The 16,334-nt window shown below is 45.6% G+C and overlaps 1 protein-coding gene across 5 annotated transcripts in view; it reads left to right on the top strand.

Moving 5' to 3' along the window:
• Positions 1-16,334, top strand: part of BCL2L1 (BCL2 like 1) — a 42,583-nt gene that overhangs the window by 15,463 nt on the left and 10,786 nt on the right. Inside the window, exon 1 of one of the 5 annotated variants that reach the window (XM_056548017.1) lies at positions 11,317-11,463. The exons of 2 other annotated variants lie outside the window; for them this stretch is intronic. The gene's annotated coding sequence lies outside the window, so the exon portion shown is untranslated. Of the gene's footprint in view, positions 1-11,316; positions 11,594-16,334 lie in introns of those variants that run through there. 2 more of the 5 variants (XM_056548015.1, XM_056548012.1) reach the window with 2 other exon arrangements.

Below are 16,334 nucleotides of genomic sequence, written 5' to 3'. Positions count from 1 at the left end.
TTGGTGTAAAAAGTGTAGAACAGTAATAGAAAAGAAAGAAAGCTGCGGCCAAAAAAAAAAAAAAAACGCAGCTCCCTGAACCCCTAATAGGATCCAGGGTAAGGGATCAGACCCTAATAGGACCCTGGGGGACCTATTAGGGGGCGGATACTTTTTTGTTAAAACTTTTTTTTAACTTTTATTTCACTTTATAACTTATTCAACTCCCACCTGTCCCTAAAATTATCTCACCCTATTCTAAGGCTCCTGAGGGGGCTCCGGAGCTCCGAGGGGGGGGATCCACGGCTTCTTCTCCTTGCTGCACCCGCTGACTGAACGAAAACAGCGGGTCCAGCTGCGGGAAGGAGCCGTTAACCCCTCCTCTGCCACTCTGCTATTGGCCGGCATATCGCCGGCCAATAGCAGCATTGCTGGGGCGGTGACCATATTGTCACCACTCCCCAGCAACGGCAGGTGATTGGCGGTGAATTGTACACCGCCGATCACCGTTTATTCCCGGGTCATCGGGTCACAAGTGACCCGAATGACCCGAATCGCCGAAGATCGTTTGCGTGATTTCGCAAGCGATCTCTGGCGATTGCCGACATGTGGGGGGCCCGGGACCCCCCTCGGCATTTGCACGGCATGCCTGCTGAACGATTTAAGACAGGTACACTTTAACCCCTTAAGGACTCAGGGTTTTTCCGTTTTTGCATTTTCATTTTTTCCTCATTACCTTTAAAAAAATCATAACTCTTTCAATTTTGCACCTAAAAATCCATATGATGGCTTATTTTTTGCGCCACCAATTCTACTTTGTAGTGACATCAGTCATTTTACCCAAAAATCTACGGCGAAATGGAAAAAAAAATCATTGTGAGATAAAATTGGGGGAAAAACGCCATTTTGTAAATTTTGGGGCTTCCGTTTCTACACAGTACATTTTTTGGTAAAAATGACACCTTATCTTTATTCTGTAGGTCCATACGATTAAAATGATACCCTACTTATATAGGTTTGATTTTGTCGTACTCCTGGAAAAAATCATAACTACATGCAGGAAAATTTATACGTATAAAATTGTCATCTTCTGACCCCTATAACTTTTTTATTTTTCTGGGTATGGGGCGGTATGAGGGCTAATTTTTTGTGCCGTGATCTGAAGTTTTTAGCGGTACCATTTTTGCATTGATAGGACTTATTGATCTTTTTTCATTATATAAAAAGTGACCAAAAATGCACTATTTTGGACTTTGGAATTTTTTTGCGCGTACGCCATTTACCGTGCGGTTTAAATAACGATATATTTTTATAATTCAGACATTTCCGCACGTGGCGATACTACATTTATATTTTTTTTCTCACATTTTTTTTTGCAGTGTTATAGCTCCCATAGGGACCTATAACACTGCACACACTGATCTTTTACATTGATCAGTGGTTTCTCATAGGAAACCAGTGATCGATGATTCTGCCGCTTAACTGCTCATGCCTGGATCTCAGGCACTGAGCAGTCATTCGGCGATCGGACACCAGGAGGCAAGGTAGGAGACCCGTGTCCAGCAGCTGTTCGGTATGCCGCGATTTCGCCATGGCGATCCCAAACAGCTCCCTGAGCTGACCGGCATGGTTTCACTTTCACTTTAGACGCGACGTTCAACTTTGAACGCCGCATCTAAAGGGTTAATAGTGCGCTGCACTGCGATCAGTGCCGCGCGCTATTAGCCACAGGTCCCGGCCATTGTTAGAGACCGGGCCCGACCCGCTATGATGCTATAAGATCCGCTATAAGATCAGGAGCGGACTCATGACGTACCGGTACGTCATGAATCCTTAAGGGGAATCCTTAAGGGGTTAACGTCATCCATGTGCCGTTAACCGGGTATGGCGCGGGCTCCCGACTCAAGCCCATGTCATACCGGCCGGCCCACAGCTGATTCCTGTAGTTTGGGGCCGGCGTTAATAGCAGACATGTGGCGATCGCTGCGGCCGGCTATTAACCCTTTAGATTGCCGCTGACAGCGGCATCTAAAGGTGCCTTTATCCCGTCCCTGGTGGTCCGGTGGGGTGGATCCCCCTGCGGCGCGATCGCGGTGGGGGGGGGTTGCGATCCACTGCTGAGGTAGCCTTAGGGCTTACCTCTCCTTCTACGGTGGCTCCTGCGCTGAGAATGATAAAGCTAGGCAGGACCAGGCTTTATCAATCGAGCGCAGAGCACACATCAATGTGGTTTTATGGAACCACATTGATCTGAATAAGGAATCAAATGATTCCTCCTAAAAGTCCCCTAAGGGGACTAAAAGTGTATTAAACAAAAAAAAAAAAAAAAAAAAGTTTAAAAACACACACATTAAACCCCTCTTTATTAAAAGTTTAGATCACCCCTAGGGCTTCAACGATTAATCGATGTAATCGATTAAAATCGATAACGGGATTCGTTGTCGACGAATCCCGTTATCGAATAATCGCCCGATTCGTTGTCTGCCGTCAGTAGCGGCAGTGAATGAATGAATGAAGCCGACATGTGCAATCAGCGCAGAGCCGGGACATGTATATTCTCTGCTGCTCATCTCCGTCGGGTACAGAGATGAGAAGCAGAGAATAGACATGTCCCAGCGCTGCACTAGAAGCAAGGCAGCAGTGGGGACATGTCGGGCGGCAGCAGCAGGGCCTCCCTTTAGACCGCAGTCCCCACCCTTGTAGACAGCTCACCTACAGCTGTCCTCTGTCGGGTGCTGCTGCTCCGCGGCCCCGTTCTCTCATCCGTATGGAGGACCATGTGACATATACGTCACTCCACCTGCGCCTGGCGTAACGTTACGGAGGAAGCAGAGTGACGTGTGTGTCACATGGTCCTCCATAGCACAACGTGATGCGGACGGGAGAACTGTGCAGAGGAGCAGCAGCCCCCAACAGAGGTGAGCTGTCTACAAGGGTGGGGCCTGCGGTCTAAAGGGGGGGGGGCTGCTGTCTAAAGGGGGGGGGGCCCTGCTGTCTAAAGGGGGGGGGGCCCTGCTGTCTGAAGGGGTCTGTAAAATCAATGGTCTGCAGTCTGCGCATACACATGTGTATAGGAGTGCTATATAAGAAAAAACATTTTTTTTACTGCCCCCCCAATAAAAATTAGCTCCCCCTTTTCCTATTGCTATACAAAAAAAGTTAAATCATTTTTTCTTTTACATATTTGATACCAGTGGCGTTGCTAGGGTTGGTGTCACCCGGTGCGGTAGAAAATGGTGTCACCCCCACACCTCCCCCCTCCCCCCAGTAAGTTTTTAGCCTGTTGTGACAGACACCACTGTTGTAGCGCATTGTGAGAAATTCCAGTATAATAATCAGATATACCAGTTGCCACAGAATAGGACAGTGTTAAAGAAGTTTTCACCATTTAAATATACAGCTCCCAGAATTACTTAAAGGGGTACTCCACTGGAAAACATTTTCTTTTATATCAAATGGTGCCAGAAAGTTAAACAGATTTTTAAATTACTTCTATTTAAAATCTTAATCCTTACAGTGCTTATAAGCTGTTGTATTCTCCACAGGAAGTTGTGTAGCTAATAAGTACTGGAAGGATTACGATTTTTAAGTAGAAGTAATTTATAAATATGTTTAACTTTGTAGCACCAGTTGATTAAAAAATTTTTTTTGCAGTAGAGTACTCCTTTATGCAGTGGTGAGGTTATGCTGGGAGTTGTAGTTTCACTCATCATAACTGTAGAACTGACAAGTGACTACAGCTCTGATGGGACACAGAGAGGAGAATGTACAATGATATCAGTGATTACAGGTGACGTCTTCTCTATAGTGAGGAGAATACACAATGATATCAGTGACTACAGGTGACGTCTTCTCTATAGTGAGGAGAATACAGAATGATATCAGTGATTACAGGTGACGTCTTCTCTATAGTGAGGAGAATGTACAATGATATCAGTGACTACAGGTGATGTCTTCTCTATAATGAGGAGAATACACAATGATATCAGTGACTACAGGTGACATCTTCTCTATAGTGAGGAGAATACACATTGATATCAGTGACTACAGGTGACGTCTTCTCTATAGTCTTTCCTTATCTAATTCAGAAGAAACATACCGCCTGGTCCAGCTAAAACTTCTCTCTGCAGAATGTGACGCCCAGATGTCTCCTCACTATGTCAGCCCATTCTCATCCTCTATATGAAAACAAGTATTATTATAAACCTGACAGACACTGTATCCTCTAAATATAATACTACTATACACTATACTCTTTGATTATAAACCTTCCATACACCATACCCACTGAATATAATACTACCACACACTGTACATTCTGAATACAATACCAACAAATACTGTACCCTCTGAATATAAATCTGCCACATACGGTACCCTCTGAATATACCGCCACACACTGTACCCTCTGAATATAAATCTGCCACATACTGTACCCTCTGAATATAAATCTGCCACACACTGTACCCTCTGAATATCAATCTGGTGGTGTTGCTAGTGGATGATGGGGGTGCTAGTACTGGGGGGGGGGGTGTTGCTGGAGGATGATGAGGGTGCTACTGGCCATCCCCCCTGGAAGTATCACCCCCATCATCCATCAGCAGGATCATCCTCCTGGCAGGAGCACCCCCATCATCCACCATCAGGATCTGCTGATGGAGGTGCTGCTGCTGGGGGGGTTTGCTGGTGGATGATGAGGGTGCTACTGCCAGGGGGGAGCATTAGGTAGGCAGCAGTTCCCCCACTTAAGGTAGGTAGCAGTTCCCCCACATTAGGTAGGTAGCAGTTCCCCACATTAGGTAGGTAGCAGTTCCCACACATTAGGTAGGTAGCAGTTTCCCCACATTAGGTAGCATAGATTCCCCACATTTGGTAGTAATTTCCCCACATTAGGTAGCACAGATTCCCCACATTAGGTAGCACAGATTCCACACATTAGGTAGCAGTTTCCCCACATTAGGTAGCACAGATTCCGCACATTAGGTAGCAGTTTTCCCACATTATGTAGCAGCCTTCGCACATTAGGTAGCAGTTTCCCCACATTAGGTAGCATAGATTCCCCACATTTGGTAGTAGTTTCCCCCCATTAGGCCGCAGGTTCCCCACAATAGGTCAAAGTCTCCCGACATTAGATTGCTGGTTCAAACAAACCCCCCCCCCCTTCCCCACACACAAAAAAAAAACCACACACACACACACAACACAGAGACCCACACAGATAGAGAGAGACACACACAGTCAGAGAGACACACACTCACAGAGAGACACATAGACACAGTCACACACACACAGTCACACAAAGACAGAGAGCCACACACACACAAACACACACATAGAGACACACACTCACAGACACACACACACACACAGTCACACACAGACCGAGACACACAAACAGAGAGAGTGAGACAGACACACACTCACTCACCCATCCAGCGCAGCGCTCCTTCTCTCTGGGCGCTCTGCGAGTGACGTCACGTCCTCCTGCGCCGGCCCTGCGGAGGGACATCGGACTGGCGCAACAGAAGACGTGGGGGCGCAGGCCGGTTCACTGTGCAGGTGACGGGGGGGGGGGTGCTAGTACGGGAGGGGGGGGGGTGATTTGATGCTATTACAGACACAGCGCAAGTGGGGGCCGGGGGGGTGCTGCTAGTAGGGAGACAGGCAGCGCAACTGAGGACCGGCGGCGTACCTGGTGTCACCCCATCAGGATGGTGTCACCCGGTGCGGCCCGCACCCCGGTCGCAACGCCACTGTTTGATACTACCGCATGGCTAACTGTCTGAACTATTAAAATATTAGGGAATCATTAACTTTTTTTTTTCTTTTTTTTAACAGTTCAGACAGTTACCCATGCGGCAGTATCAAATTTACGCTGGTTTCTGTACAGGATCTTTAATAATGATCCTGTAAGGCAATAGGCTTAAACTTAAAAAATTATAAAATTGCTACTGTTTGGTCACATCACATGCTAGAAACTTTTAATACGGCCATTGTACATAATTTTTCAAGTAGAATCAGCTGAACCCCTTTTTTTTGGCATTTTGAAAATGTTTCCGATTAATCAATAAAATAATCGACAACTAATCGATTATTAAAATAATTGTTAGCTGCAGCCCTAATCACCCCCCTTTTCCCAAATTCCATATAAAAATATATAAACATAATAAAAATAAACATATGTGGTATTGCATAAATGTCCGAACTTTAAAAATATATTGTTAATTAAACCTCACGATCAATGGCGTACGCGCAAAAAATTCAAAAGTCCAAAATAGTATAAAAAATTTAGAAAATACTATCAAAAAGTCTGATCAAAACAAAAATGGTACCGATAAAAACTTCAGATCACGGCGCAAAATATGAGCCCTCATAAAGCCCCGTATGCAAAAAAATTTCAAAATTATAGGGGTCAGAAAAGGACAATTGTAAATGTATACATTTTCCTGCATGTAGTTATGATTTTTTCCAGAAGTACGACAAAATCAAACCTATATAAGTAGGGTATCATTTTAATCGTATGAACCTACAGAATAAAGATAGAATTTAATTTTGCCAAAAAATTAACTGCCTAGAAACAGAAGCCCCCAAAATTTACAAAATGGCATTTTTTTCTTCAATTTTGTCGTACGATGATTTTTTTTCCGTTTGGCCATAGATTTTTGGGTAAAATGACTGATGTCATTGCAAAGTAGAATTTTCAACGCAAAAAATAAGTCATCATATCATTTTTTTAGGTGCAAAATTTTAAGGGTTATGATTTTTAATTGATTTTTAGGTAAGGAGGAAAAAACGAAAGTGCAAAAACAGAAAAACACTTGGTCCTTAAGGGGTTAAAAAAGAAGTCTCATGCCGACAGTACAGAAATAAGTTTTAGATAGCGGGGTGTCCGAGCACTGTGGCCCTCCGCGATCGTCTGTATGGAGCCCCGACTTTCCCAAAGGGAACGGATACCGCCACGCCCCCTCCATATATTGGAGAGCCGTTTGGCAATCTTCGGCTCTCCCATAGAAATATATGGAGGAGGCGTGGTGACCCCCGCTTCGGGTGGGGGTCGTGACGTGCCACTCTGTGGGAGAGCCAGGGCTCAGTACAGATGATCGCGGGGGGCCACAGCGCACAGACTCCCTATCCACAGGATACGTTTTTCTGTACTGTCGGCCATGAGACTTGTCCTTTTAGAAGTCCATTAAAAAATATGATGCAAACAAACAAAACATATAAAAGCCAAATGAAACGTCGTTTCACTTGGCTTTTATATGTTGTGCTTGCACCGTATTTTAATTGGCCTTATTAACCCCTTAAAGGAGATATCCAGTGGTGAACCCAGTGGTGAACAACTTATCCCCTATCCTAAGGATAGGGGATAAGTTTGAGATCGCAGGGGGTCCGACCGCTGGGGCCCCCTGCGATCTCCTGTACGGAGCCCCGACAGCCCGCGGGAAGGGGGGTGTCGACCTCGGCACGAAGCGGCGGCCGACACGCCCCCTCAATACAACTCAATGGCAGAGCCGGAGCACTGCCTTCGGCAATCTCCGGCTCTGCCATAGCGATGTATTGAGGGGGCGTGTCGGCCGCCGCTTCGTGCGGTGGTCGACACTTGCTATCTGGCCGGAGAGCCTGGCCCCCGTACAGAGAGATCGCAGGGAGCCCCAGCGGTCGGACCCCCCGCAATCTCAAACTTATCCCCTATCCTTAGGATAGGGGATAAGTTTTTCACCACTGGACTACCCCTTAAATGACCATGGTGCTTGCGTCATACACCGCAGGTTCCGGCTGCTATCAGCAGCCGGGGACCCGCCGGTAATGGCCGAACCACTCAGATGCCGTGATCAGTACAGATCACGGCATCTGTGGCAATGCGCAAGTTAACATGGATGATTGGAACGTCCGCAGTGCTGCCGCAGCAATCCGATCATCTGTAATGGCGGAAGTGGGTCCCCTAACCTGCCTCCATCCGTCTCCCAGCATCTCCTGCTCTGGTCTGAGATCGAGCAGACCAGAGCAGAAGATAGCCGATAATACTGATTAGTGCTATGTCCTATGCATAGCACTGAACAGTATTAGCAATCAAATGATTGCTATAGATAGTCCCCTATTGGGACATAAAAAGTGGTTTAAAAAAAATCCCCTCCCCCCAAAAAATTGAAATTGTCTGTTTTTCCCATTTTACCCCCAAAAAGCGTAAAAAATATTTTTTAAACATATTTGGTATCGCCGCGTGCGTAAATGTCTGAACTATCAAAATATAATGTTAATCATCCCGAACGGCGTAAACTTAAAAAATAAAAGTCCAAAAATGCTTCTTTTTTGTCCCAGTTTATTAAAAAGAATAATAAAAAATGATCAAAAAGTTTTTTTATATATGCAAATGTGGTATCAATAAAAAGTACAGATGACGGCGCAAAAAATTAGCCCTCATACCGCCCTATATACGGAAAAATGAAAAAGTTATAGGTAGTGCTGGGCGGTATGGCCTAAAATGAATATCGCGGTATTTTTTTATTTTATTTTTTATCGCGGTATCACGGTATTACCGCCTGCCCCCCCCCCCCCAAGCGGGGTCCCTGTGCCCACTAGCAGTGTCACAAGAATGCCGAGCACGATCGATACCATCATCGCTAGCGGGGTCCCTGTGCCCACTAGCGGTGGCACATGAATGCCGAGCGCGACTCTGTTCCCCGTCCCTGTCAGCTCTCAGGGTAAGGGAACAGATTTAAAAGCCTTGCACGCAGCTAACGTAGTAGTGCGCAGGCGCAGCACTACGCAAATAGCGTAGGGCTAACGTAGGCAGCGCTGGGAGCCTAGCGTTAGCCCTACGCTATTTGCTAGGAGCTTACGTTAGCTGCGCGCTAGACTTTTAAATCTGTTCCCGTACCCTGAGAGCTGACAGGGACGGGGAACAGAGCCGCGCTCGGCATTCTTGTGACACCGCTAGTGGGCACAGGGACCCCGCAAGCGGTGATGGTAGTGATCGCGCTCGGCACTCTTGAGACACCGCTAGTGGGCACAGGGACCCCGCTAGCGGTTATGGTAGCGATCGCGCTCGGCATTCTTGTGACACCGCTAGTGGGCACAGGGACCCCGCTAGCGGTGATGGTAGCGATCGCGTTCACGGGAGGCATTCTTGTGACACCGCTAGTGGGCACATGGATCCCGCTAGCGGTGGGGATTGATCGTGCTAGCGGGGACACTGGCTGACAGGCGCAGCGGGGGGACACAGAAGTACACCGGGACAAGTGAGGGCGCCGCGCTGGGCTCTACAATTCATCCGGAGGGACCCGACCGGTATAGTGGTATGGGCAAAAATCCATACCGTGGGAGAAAAAAAAACGGTTACCGGTATACCGCCCAGCACTAGTTATAGGTGGTCAAAATAAGCCAATTTTAGATTACTGATTTTGTACAAAAAGTTTTAGTTTTTTTTTTTTAAGCGGTATAAAAATATAAAAGTATCTAGCCATGGGTATCATTTTAATCGTATTGACCCACAGAATAAAGAACACATATAATTTTTACCGTAAAGTGTACAGTGTGAAAACGAAACCCTCCAAAATGTGCAAAATTGTGGTTTTCATTTAAATTCCCTCCCTAAAAAAATATTTTTGGGGTTTGCTGTACATTTTATGGTAAAATGAGAGGTTTCATTACAAAGTACAATTGATAACGCAAAAAACAAGCCCTTATATGAATCTGTAGATGGAAATATAAAAGTTATGGATTTTAGAAGGCGAGGAGGAAAAAACGAAAACGCAAAAATATAATTGGCCTGGTCCTTAAGGTTAAAATGGGCTTGGTCCTTAATGATGAAGGACGTATATTTAGCTCCTCCGGCGGCTCCCGTGATATGCCGCTGTGACCCTGCGTCATATCTGGTCGGTCCCGGTCAACGGCCGGGACCCACGGCTAATATAGGACATCACCGATCGCAGTGATGCCCTGTATTAACCCTTCAGACGCGGCGATCAAAGCTGACCGTCGTGTCTGAAGCGAAAGTGAAACTATCCCGTCTCCTCAGTCAGGCTGTTCGGGACCGCCGTGGTGAAATCGCGGCGTCCCGAACAGCTTACAGGACACCGAGGGGGACCCTACCTGCCTCCTTGGTGTCCGATCGGCGAATGACTGATCCGTGCCTGAGATCTAGGCAGGAGCAGTCAAGCGCTGATAACACTGATCACAGGCGTGTTAATACACGCCAGTGATCAGCATGAGAGATCAGTGTGTGCAGTGTTATAGGTCCCTATGGGAACTATAACACTGCAAAAAAAAAGTTTAAAAAAAGTGTTAATAAAGGTCATTTAACCCCTTCCCATAAAAAAATAAAACAGTGTAAATAAAAATTAACATGTGGTATGTGTAAATGTCCAAACTATAAAAATATATCGTTAATTAAACCGCACGGTCAATGGCGTACACGTAAATAGATTCCAAAGTCCAAAAAAAGCTTATTTTTGGTCACTTTTTATACCATTAAAAAATGAATAAAAAGTGATCAAAAAGTCAAATCAAAACAAAAATGGTCCCGATAAGAACTTCAGATCACGGCGCAAAAAATGAGCCCTCATAGCGCCATGTATGTGGAAAAATAAAAAAGTTATAGGGGTCAGAAGATAACATTTTTAAAAGTATAAATTTTCCTGCATGTAGTTATGATTTTTTCCAGAAGTGCGACAAAATCAAACCTATATAAGTAGGATATCATTTTAATCATATGGACCTACAGAATAATAAGGTGTCATTTTTACCGAAATATGCACTGCGTAGAAACGGAAGCCCCCAAAAGTTACAAAATTGTGTTTTTTTCTTTGATTTTGTCGCACAATGATTTTTTTTTTCTGTTTCGCCGTGCATTTTTGGGTAAAATGACTAATATCACTGCAAAGTAGAATTGGCGATGCAAAAAATAAGCCATAATATGGATGTTTAGGTGGAAAATTGAAAGGGTTATGATTTTTAAAAGGTAAGGAGGAAAAAACGAAAGTTCAAAAACTGAAAAAGCCTGCGTCCTTAAGGGGTAAAAGACTAGAATTTTTATGGGAGCTGGAACAAATTCGTTTTCTGTAATGCATCTTTACCAGGGATCCGGCACAGTTTCAGTCCCTGCTCTCCTGCAACCTGTCCGTCCCATGTCATTTGGTGAGCTGATTTTACTACATTTGTATTAATTACATGTACTGTGGTAGAAATAATACATTGCACCGGACAATCCCTTTAAATAACGTTTCCCCTCTTCGCTCGCTTCATGCGTCAGTCAGACGTCAGGAGGAAGCAAAGCATCTTGGGAAACATAGTCTGGCGTGCAAGTCTATGGGGCGCTGCCTGGGCAACGGATCTTAGTGCTCCGCCTTCTGATTGGCTGCAGTCCGTCACCAAGGGAAGAGGCGGGGCTTCTGGGGGGGCGGGTCAGGAGCCGTTTCTGGGGGTTGTGAGGGAGAGAGGTGTCCTCGTAGTGACAGACGGGGAGAGCGGCGGGGCTCCTGCTGTGTGAGTATCGGGGCCTAATCCTTCCGTGTATGGGGGGCGTGTGCACATAATTACAATGGGTGGGTGTGCGCTGCCACAGGGATTTCTATCTGTATTACAGACCTCTTGCCATGTATCCGCGCTGTATAAGGTATGTACCCGTGCTCACTGTATATATATATATATATATATATATATATATATATATATATATTTTATACTCCACCTTGGTCTGCTCCATTGTATCCCTTCTCTTACAATCTGCAGCTATTGTAAGGGGGAACCCTCAGTGCAGTTTCCCATATAGCAATGCACAGCAGTAGTTGATAAGAACACTCGGTGAACATCAGTGTTCTTCTGGAAGGAGGGGTGTTCCCCTTTAAGTTGCTTCCTATTCCCTTATAGGTGAAGGTAACAGCCCCTTAGGTCCTGTATGTGGTGTTTGTTTGCTGTGAAACTCCAGCTGGTGTAAAACTACAACTCTCAGCATACGCGCACAGACTCTACAACTACAAATCCCAGCATGTCCTGACAAATCCTAATGATCTTTAGGATAAGGTAACCTCTCCACAGGTCCTATATGTGGTGTTTGTTTGCAGTGGCTCTCCAGCTGTTGCAAAACTACAACTCCCAGCATGCCCTGACAGCCTTTTGCTGACGTTTGGCTCCCTAGGTGTTGCAAAACTACAACTCCCTTTGGCTGTCCTGTGGCTTTTTAGCTATTGCAAAACTACTTCTAGCATACCCCGACAGGCATAGGCTCTCCAGCTGTTGTGTAACTACAACTGCCAGCCGGCCCTTACTTACCAGTGTGCCTCTAGCTCAGTGTTTCCCAACCAGGGTGCCTCCAGCTGTTGCAAAACTACAACTCCAAGCATTCCTGGACAGCCGTTGGCTGTCCGGGCATGCTGGGAGTTGTAGTTTTGCAATAGCTGGAGGCACCCTGGTTGGGAAACACTGTTCTAGCTGTCCGGGCATGCTGGGTATTGTAGTTTTGCAACAGCTGGAGGCACCCTGGTTGGGAAACACTGGTCTAGCTGTTGGCTGTCAGGGAATTATGGGAGTTTTAGTTTTGCAACAGCTGGAGGCACCCTGGTTGGGAAACACTGCTCTAGCTGTTGGCTGTCTGGGCATGCTGGGAGTTGTAGTTTTGCAACAGCTGGAGGCACCCTGGTTGGGAAACACTGGTCTAGCTGTTAGCTGTCCGGGCATGCTGGGTATTGTAGTTTTGCAATAGCTAGAGACGTACAAATTGGGAAACGCTGCCCTACAGCCTCTAGCTGTCAGCCAAATGTTGAAGCCCAATGTAACACTGTAACAGTAAGGGTCTGCAATCTGTGGCCCTTCATCTGGGGGGGGGGGGGGGGGTGAAGCTACAAGTCCTAGCATGCCTGCAGACCCACCCTGGACACTGTAGTTCTGCACTCACTCACAGGTGGGTTATCACCACGTTTTTGCAGCACAGTTCCCGTATACATTTTCAACGTGAAAACCATATGGAACCGTATTAGAAACCGTATGCATTGACTCTCCATTGAAAACCGTATGCCAAAAGATGCATCAGGTTGTGTCCGTTTTGCAACCTTGTACACACGTTTTGATACAGTTTAGTCCGGTTTTGAGGAATCTGTTTTTCATCAAAAACCAGGTACCGGAACTGTATTGCAAAAACTTGGTATGAATTCAGCCTCAGTAGTTCCTAAATAGGACTAAGGGATACATTGTGCGGGTCTGTAGTGTTCCTGTCCTGCCCTGACCTCCACCTGGGACTTCTGATCATGTGACTTTGCTATAAAGCCCTGTGTAGTGAACACTGTACATAGGTGGCGGTTGTGTCATCATCCTATTACGCTCCAGCTCACTGTATTGCAGCGTTTCCCAATATTGCTGCTCTCTGTTTAATTAAAAAACGCCTTCATGGGCCGGTCATAGTAGGATGTTGACTTTCTGAATCACATTCCTGGGAAATCATCAGAATCATGTGACCTAGTGACACCGTGACTTTTTGTATAGAGGTAGTGGATAGTCAGAGATAGAAATTTTGCTAAGAGCATGTTCACATGGAGTAATAAACCATGCTGAAAATTCCGCATAAAACTCGGTGCAGAGTCTGTTGTGTTGATTTTATCCCCTTAACGACAATGGACGTAAATATACGTCATGGTGCCGTGGTACTTAATGCACCATGACGTACATTTACGCGCAGCCATGATCGCGAGCACCGGAGCGGTGCTCGCGTTATGCGTGGCAGATCCCGGCTGCTATCAACCCCTCAGATCTGCGGCAGTGCGGTACTTTGAATGGATGATCGGATCGCCGTGGCGATCCGATCATCCAGCATGGCAGCCGGAGGTCCCCTCACCTGGCTCCGGCCGTCTCCCAGGGCCTTCTGCTCTGGTCTGAGATCGAGCAGACCAGAGCAGAAGATCACCGATAATACTGATCAGTGCTGTGTCCTATACATAGCACTGAACAGTATTAGCAATCAAAGGATTGCTATAAATAGTTCCCTATGGGGACTATTAAAGTGTTAAAAAAATAAAAATTAGAAAAATCCCTTCCCCCAATAAAAAAGTAAAACGTCCGTTTTTCCCATTTACCCCCCAAAAAGCGTAAGAAGAATACACATATTTGGTATCGCCGCGTGCATAAAAGTCTGAACTATTAAAATATATTGTTAATTATCCTGTACGTTGAATGGCGTAAACGTAAAATATTTTTTTTTTAAAGTCCAAAATTGCTGCTTTTTTGTCACATTTTATTCCCAAAAAATTTATAAAAAGTAAAACCTAAGCAAAAGTGGTACTGATAAAAACTACAGATCATGGCGCAAGCAAAGAGCCCTTATACAGCCCCATATACGGAAAAATTAGAAAGTTATAGGGGGATTTCAAACCTACTAATTTTGTTAAAGTGGTTTGAGATTTTTTTAAGTGGTACAATTATAGAAAATAATATAATCATGGGTATCATTTTAATCGTATTGACCCCCAGAATAAAGAAAACATCTAATTTTTACCGGAAAGTGTACAGCGGTTTTCTTTTCAATTTTCTCACATAAATAATATTTGTTTGGTTGCGCCGTACATTTTATGGTAAAATAAGTGATGTCATTACAAAGTACAATTGGTGACGCAAAAAACAAGCCCTCATATGGGTCTGTGGATGGAAATATAAGAGAGTTAAGATTTTTAGAAGGCGAGGAGGAAAAAACGAAAATGCTAAAATAAAATTGGTCTGGTCCTTAAGGACAAAATGGGCCTGGTCCTTAAAGGGGTAGTCCAGTGGTGAACAACTTAACCCCTATCCTAAGGATAGGGGATAAGTTTGAGATTGCGGAGGGTTCGACCGCTGGGGCCCCCTGCGATCTCCTGTACGGAGCCCCGACAGCCCGCGGGAAGGGGGTGTGTCAACCTCCGCACTAAGCGGTGGCTGACACGCCCCCTCAATACAACTCTATGGCAGAGCCTTCGGCAATCTCTGGCTCTGCCATAGAGATGTATTGAGGGGGCGTGTCGGCCGCCGCTTCGTGCGGTGGTGGACACCCGCCATCTGGCCGGAGAGCCCGGCCCCAAACAGAGAAATCGCAGGGGGCCCCAGCGGTCGGACCCCCCGTGATCTCAAACTTATCCCCTATCCTTAGGATAAGGGATAAGTTTTTCACCACTGGACTACCCCTTTAAGGGGTTAAAGTGGCTTATTAAATCTCCCATTCATTTCAGTGGGAGCTTAAAGTGAAACTGTCAGCTGGTTTACCCCCACTAAACCCTTTAAACGGGGTTATAGTGCAAGTGAATCGGATTAAAATGAGGTATAACTTTCCCGGATCCGCGGTCCTGTTTCGGAGATACACCCGTAATTAGCCAGCATTTCTAATATGTTAGTTGTTGGCTTTGTGCAATGGATGCTGGGTATCCTGAGTCTCGCCTCCATTGCGAAGTGATTAACGTATTAGCAATGCTGGCTAATAACTGGTCTAACTCCGGAACAGGACCGCGCCTGCACTATAGCCTCGTGTGTGTATAAATCATGACATGTTGTTTTCTATGAAAAACAATAAGTTTTTTTGTTTTTATTTAAGGTGAAACCACATGGTTATACATGTCTGAACTAGCCCTAACTTTCCATTCAGTATCTTGGCAGTCATATATTTTTGTACATAGATGGCAGTATTTTAGCAGTGACAAGTTTTCCTCCATCTTTCTACACTGAATATCTAATAATGACAAAGTGATAGTAGAATGTTAAAAATCTTTGTGAATTTATTAAAAAGAAATAAACTAAAATATTGCATGGATTTAAGTATTCAGACCCTTTACTCAGGACTTGGTTGAAGCGATTCCAGCCTCCAGTCTTCTTGGGGATGAGGCCACACCTGGATTTGGGGATTTTCTGCCATTCTTCTCTGCAGATCCTTTCAAGCTGTCAGGCTAGATCCAGACCATCAATGGAAGCCATTTTCAGGTCTCTCCAGATATGTTAAAATATGTTCAAATTAGGGTTCGGGCTGGCCCACTCAAAGCTATTTTTTTAGCGTTTTCCTTAAAGGACAAATCTCATGCCCAAAATTACTGAACAACTTATCCCCTATCCGCAGGAGGGGATATATTTTAGATTGCAGGGGTCTGAGCACTGTGGTTCCTCCACCATCCCCCCCCCAGTGATCATCTGTGTGGAGCCCCGGGTCTGAAGTGGGGGCCACGACGCCCCCTCAGTATATCCCTATGGGAGAGCGATTCGGCAGTGCTTCGGGCAGGGGTCGGGACATGCTCTTTGCTGGAGACCCGGGGCTCCGTACAGATGATTGTGGGGGCCACAGTGCTCAGACCCCCTGCGGATAGGGGATACGTTTTTCTGTCATTTTGGGCATGAGACTTGTCCTTTAACCCCTT

This window comes from Hyla sarda, chromosome 12, assembly GCF_029499605.1.
Source record: "Hyla sarda isolate aHylSar1 chromosome 12, aHylSar1.hap1, whole genome shotgun sequence".
In the NCBI taxonomy this organism is placed as follows: Eukaryota; Metazoa; Chordata; class Amphibia; order Anura; family Hylidae; genus Hyla; species Hyla sarda.
The sequence above is the reverse complement of the archived record's forward strand: the minus strand, read 5'-3'. Positions and strand labels throughout refer to the sequence as shown.